This window comes from Myotis myotis, unplaced genomic scaffold (genome assembly GCF_014108235.1).
Source record: "Myotis myotis isolate mMyoMyo1 unplaced genomic scaffold, mMyoMyo1.p scaffold_m19_p_4, whole genome shotgun sequence".
Classification (NCBI taxonomy): domain Eukaryota; kingdom Metazoa; phylum Chordata; class Mammalia; order Chiroptera; family Vespertilionidae; genus Myotis; species Myotis myotis.
In genome coordinates, this window is record NW_023416346.1 from 129,742,270 (window position 1) to 129,748,332 (window position 6,063).

Genomic DNA, 6,063 nt, shown 5'->3' on the forward strand with positions numbered 1-6,063 from the left:
TCAGTAATGCTACAGGCCAGAAATGAATGGCATGAAATACTCTAGGTAATGAAAAACAAGGATCTGAAATCAAGATTACTATATCCAGCAAGGCTATCATTCAAAATAGATGGTGAAATAAAAAGCTTCCCAGACAAAAAAAAAAAGGCTAAAGGAGTTTATCACCACCAAACCAGCACTATACATAACGCTAAAGAGAGTGCTTTAATGAGAAACATAGGCATAAAGAGTTAAAATGGCAATAAATAAGTACCTATCAATAACCTCAAATATAAATGGATTAAATGCTACAATCAAAAGACATAGGGTACCTGAATACATATGAAAACACGACCCAAATATATGCTATCTACAAGAGACCCACCTCAGAACAAAAGATTCACACAGGATGAGAGATAAGAGATGGAAATTTTTTCCATGCAAATGGATATGAAAAAAAAAATCTGGGTTAGCAATACTCATATCTGACAAAATAGACCTCAAAATAAAGGCCGTCATAAGAGACAACAAAGGTCACTACATAATACTAAAAAGATTGATCCAATAAGAGGATATAACTCGGTAAACATATATGCACCCAATATAAAAAAACAAAAACAAAAAAAACACCCACTTCTGAAGGACCTTAGGTAGAGATAAACAAAACAGAGTCATAGTAAGGGACTTTAATACCCCACTGACTTCACTAGGTAGATCTTTCAGACAAAAGTTAACAAGGAAACAGTGACTCTAAAGCAGGGGTCCTCAAACTTTTTAAACAGGGGGCCAGTTCACTGTCCCTCAGACCGTTGGAGGGCCAGACTATAGTTTAAAAAAAACCTATGAACAAATTCCTATGCACACTGCACATGTCTTATTTTGAAGTAAAACAAAACAAAACGGGAACAAATACAATATTTGTATTTGCATGTGGCCTGCGGGCCGTAGTTAGAGGGCCCCTGCTCTAAAGGATACACTGGATCACATGGATTTAATTGACATTTATAGAACATTTCACCCCAAAGCTGCAGAATATAGATTCTTCTCAAGTGCACATGGGCATTCTCAAAGATAGGCCATGTGTTAGGACACAAAACAAGTCTCTACAAGTTCAAGAAGATTGAAACCATACCAAGCATCTTCTCAGATCACAATGGAATGAAATTAGAAATCAACTACAGTAAAAACACTCAAAAACATTCAAACACTTGGAGGTTAAATAGCATGTTAATAAACAATGAATAGTTCACCAATGAGGTCAAGAAAGAAATAAAAAACTTCCTGGAAACAAATAAAAAGGAACACACAACAACCCAAAATCTCTGGGAGACAGCAAAAGCAGTCCTGAGAGGGAAATTCATAGCACTATAGGCCCTACCTCAAAAAACAATTAAAAAAAATGATAATAAACTATTTAACCCTACAATTTAAAGAATTAGAAAGAGAACAACAAAAAAAGCTCAGAGTAAGTAGAAGGAAGGAAATAATAAAGACTAGAGCAAAAATAAATGACATAGAGACTAAAAAAACAATATAAAAGATCAATGAAACCAAGAGCTGGTTCTTTGAAAGGATAAACAAGATTGACGAACCATTAGTCAGACTCATCAAGAAACAACAAGAGAGGACCCAAATAAATAAAATCAGAAATGAAAGTGGTGAAGTAACAACTGACATCACAAAAATACAAAGGATAGTAAGAAAATACGATGAGTAACTATATGCCAACAAGCTGGATAATGTAGATGAAAGGGGAAGATTCCTAGATAAATACCATCTCCCAAAACTGAATCAGGAAGAATCAGAAAACCTGAATAGGCCAATAACAATTGAGGACATTGAAGCAGTAATCAAAATACTCCCAGCAAACAAAAGACCTGGTCCAGACTTCACAGGGGAGTTTTACCAAACACTCAAAGAAGAACTAACACCTATCCTCCTCAAACTATTCCAAAAAATTCCAGAGGAAGGACCACTTCCAAGCTCTTTTTATGAGGCCAGCATTATCCTGATTCCAAATCCAGATAAAGATACTATAAAGAAAGAGAATTACAGGCCAATATCCTTGATGAACAGAGATGCTAAAATCCTCAACAAAATATTAGCAAATCAGATCCACCAATATATTAACAAGATCATACACCACGACCAAATGGGATTTATTCCAGGGATGGAAGGCTGGTACAATATTCACAAATCAATAAATGTGATACATCACATAAACAAACTGAAAGACAAAAATCACATGATCATATCTATAGATGCAAAAAAAGCATTCAACAAAATCCAACACCCATTTCTGATAAAAACAAAACAAAACTCTCAGCAAATTGGGAATAGAGGGATCATACCTCAACATAATAAAGGTCATATATGGCACACCTACAAGCAACATCATACTCATGGGCAAAAACTAAAACCATTTCCCCTAAGAACAGGAACAAGACAGAGATGTCTGCTTCCACCACTCTTATTCAACATAGTACTGGAAGTCCTCGCCACAGTGATCAGACAAGAAGAAAACATATAAGGCATCCAAATTGGAAAGGAGGAAGTACTACTCTCATATTTGCAGATGACATGATATTGTACATAGAAAACCCTAAAGACTCCACCAAAAACTACTAGACTTAATAAAGGAATTCGGCAATGTAGCAGGATACAAAGTTAACATCTAGAAATCGATGGCATTTTTATACACAAATAATGAATTCTCAGAAAGAGAAGCTAAAACAATCCCATTTACCATAGCAACAAAAAAAGTTAAGATACCTAGGAATAAACTTAAAAGGAGGTAAAAGACGTGTACTTGGAAAAGTACAGGATGTCGAAAAAAGAGACAGAGGAAGATGTAAACAAGTGGAAGAATATACTGTGTTCATGGACTAGTAGAATTAACATAATTAAAATGTCCGTACTACCAAAAGCAATCTATAGATTCAATGCAATCTCTATTAAAATATCAATGACATATAAAACAGATCTAGAACAAATACTCCAAAAATTTATATGGAACCAAAGAAGACCCCGAATAGTTGCAGCAATCTTGAGAAAGAAGAATATAGTTGGAGGGATCACAATGCCAGATATCAAGTTATACTACAAAGCCACTGTAATCAAAACAGCCTGGTACTGGCACAAGAACAGACATATAGATCAATCCAGAGACAGAGAAGCATGGAACAGACTGGTGAATCTCAGAGTGGTGGCAGGGGTGGGTGGGTGGGTGGGAATTGATCAACAAAAGAACTTGTATGCATATATGCATAAGTCATGGACACACACAATAGGGTGGTGAAGGCCTGGGGTGGGGGCGGGCTAGAAGGGTCAATGGGGGGGAAAAGGGACATATGTAATACTTCCAACAATAACGTTTTTTAATAATTATAAAGATATCAATGGATTGAAAGTAACAGAATGACAAATGATATAGCATGCAAACACTGATCAAAAGAAAGCTGGAGTAGCTTTCTTTTAATAGCAGACTATGTAGACATCTAAACAATGAACATTTCCTGGGAGTCAATTCACTTCATAAATACAGCATAAGTCCTTCCTATTCCCATTTGCTTTCACCCCCAAAAGAATGAGAGTGAGAGCAATAGCAGGATCAGTTGAAGAAACAGTGTCTAGAGTTGGAAAATTTGGAGCAAGCCTATCTAAGTGGTGTTGGCCATGCAGTCTTTCAGTTGGGCCTAGTGCAGTGATGGCGGACCTATGACACACGTCAGAGGTGAAACGCGAACTCATTTTTTGGGTTGATTTTTCTTTGTTAAATGGCATTTAAATATATAAAATAAATATCAAAAATATACATCTTTGTTTTACTATGGTTGCAAATATCAAAAAATGTCTATATGTGACACGGCACAAGAATTAAGTTAGGGTTTTTCAAAATGCTGACACGCCGAGCTCAAAAGGTTCGCCAGCACTGGGCCCTACTGTTTTCTGGAGTCTGTTGTCAGCGCCCAGTAAATAGGTGACTGTAGATGGTGACAAAGATGAACAGCCTTGGTTTACATTCCCATGCCGAGCCTCGGGGTTGGTCCAGCTTGGTGAGGCCAGGCTCCGAAGCAGCAAGAGACACCGACAAGAACGAGCGTCCAGCTGTCAGTGTGGAACTGCATCCAGTCCAGGCTGCTGCCCTCTGGCCCCTGGGGAATCGGTCCACACAGAGAGAGGCGGGGAGGTGTCCAATGGCCGCATCTGTTACCGGTTGCCTCTCGCTCCCTCCCTGCATTCCAGACCTGGCGCTCGGGACATCCTGAAATGGAGAAGCTTGCTGGTGGGGTGTGTTTGAAACCTTCCAATGATTGACTGGAAGCAGAAGTGCCAGGGCATGAACCCTCAACCCTGGAGTTCATGGGGGCCGGCCAGCCTGCAGAGCCCAAGCCCTTGATCCCGCCGGACAGGCAGTTCTCATTAAGCGATGCAGCAGGTTTTGGTGCCAAAAAAAAACCACAAAAAAAACAGAAGGCCGCTTGCTCCCTCCTGAGCTTGGTTGCTAGGTCCTGAAATACATGTATTTTTTAAATTTCCAAGTCAATCAATCTTTTCTTGGTGGAATTGTTCAGGCAATGCTAACACGTATTGAGCAAGGGATGAGAGTACAATTGTCCTCATGGATAGCACGCGGGACACATCCCGGGCATGAGCTCAGGCAGAGATCCGCACAGGCCTCCCACTCCCTGCAGTGAACCAGGGGGGGCCCTCTCCTGGAGCCCCACAGAAGCAGCACTCGGTGCTTCTGTTTGGATGGTTCCAGAGGGTAACCGCACGCGCTGGGGCAGCCGCTTGCAAAGGCAGCTCGTTCTTCCTGAGGGTTTTGCCGTTAAAGCCAGGAAGTCTTCAGGGACAGGTCTGGCGGGAGGAAAATCAGCATAGCTCAGGGGCATCTGAGACACAAATGTGAACAATTTGCCTGGATGCCGTCAGGCGCAGCCATCGAAAACATCACCAAAGTAGAAGGGCCAGGCCCTGGGGTGCAGAAAAATTCCACTGCGGGGAGACTGAAATCATGACAGCTTCCCAGCCCGGGAAGGAGATGAGATGACTGGGTGTGAAAATGCCCTGGTGAATTGGGTAAAAATGAGGAAGTTGTTCATTCTTGCTAATTACCGTCTGGGTGTCAAGTTTTCATTTTCAATTTAGGCCGGATATTACCAACTTTGTTTGCTTATGTATTTGGGGACTAAGGAGATTACCACGTCTAATCTTCTACCCTCATGGACACACAGGGCGCGGAAGCCAGTACCTGTTGAATACATTTTCCATAAATGTTCTTTCCCCTCCCTCTGCTCCAGTGGTTCTCAACCTGCTGGCCCTTTAAATACAGTTCCTCCTGTTGTGACCCAACCAGAAAATGATTTTCGTTGCTGCTTCATCACTGTCATGTTGCTACTGTTATGAATCGTCATGTAAATATCTGATCTGCAGGATGGTCTTAGGTGACCCCTGTGAAAGGGTCGTTCGACCGCCAAAGGGGTCGCGACCCACAGGTTGAGAACCGCTGCTCCACTCGCTCTGCGGACGAGCTCCTCTGCGGCCCTGTTCTCAGCGTTGTCCAGTCTTTTCCTTGCTGTCCCTTCTGTAAAGCTGAGCTTCTCGACCTTGACACTGTGAACGTGGGGTTGGTAATTCCTTCTTGGGGAGCTGTTAAACATTGTAGGATGTTTAGCAGCATCCCTGGTCTCTACCCAGGGTACCAATAGCGCCCCCTCCCAACTGTGATAACCAAAGATGTCTGGGGACAGTGTCCCATGTCCCCTGGGGGGTGGGGCACGAGCACTCCTGTTTGAGAACCACAGGCCTAGGTGAACATTTTAATAATAATATGAATGGCCCATCATTATAATGTTCTATCAGTGTTCGATCATGATAACATTCCTTCTGTCCACAGAATCTTCTCGTGTCACCTTTCTATCCCTTCCTCTGCTCCCAGGCCACCGAGTCACTCGAGGAGTGTCTGTTGATAATGCAGCTCCTTGGGCAGCTCAAGGTCCCTCCTGTGCCCAAGTTGCTAGCAGTAAAGTCAGGAGAGAGGGAAGTGGGGTGTGGGCTGTGGGAGGAATACACATCTCTAGC